Genomic DNA, 363 nt, shown 5'->3' with positions numbered 1-363 from the left:
ATTGGAAACATTTAAAGCTGGGTAATCAATAACTTTTTAGTGTAAACTGTATTGTTTCACTGTATATCTAACCTATAATATTGTCAGCGTTGAAACGCACGGAACGTGCAAACATGGAGACAATGACACGTTATTCTACCATGAACGAATACGCATTATGTGTAACTACTGATTACTAATACATAAATTGTACACATTTTCCGTGGTTTTTTATGTACATAATAATCTTATAATTAGTGTTCTTACATGTAATCCAATAAATGTAAGATGTCACATTATAGACCGTATAATATAGGAAATGCGTTAACCTTTAAATATTCTCTTGTTAGTTTTGAAATTACCATAGTTCAGACGTATTCAAAT

Source organism: Manduca sexta, chromosome 27, assembly GCF_014839805.1.
Source record: "Manduca sexta isolate Smith_Timp_Sample1 chromosome 27, JHU_Msex_v1.0, whole genome shotgun sequence".
Taxonomy (NCBI): Eukaryota; Metazoa; Arthropoda; class Insecta; order Lepidoptera; family Sphingidae; genus Manduca; species Manduca sexta.
The sequence above is the reverse complement of the archived record's forward strand: the minus strand, read 5'-3'. Positions refer to the sequence as shown.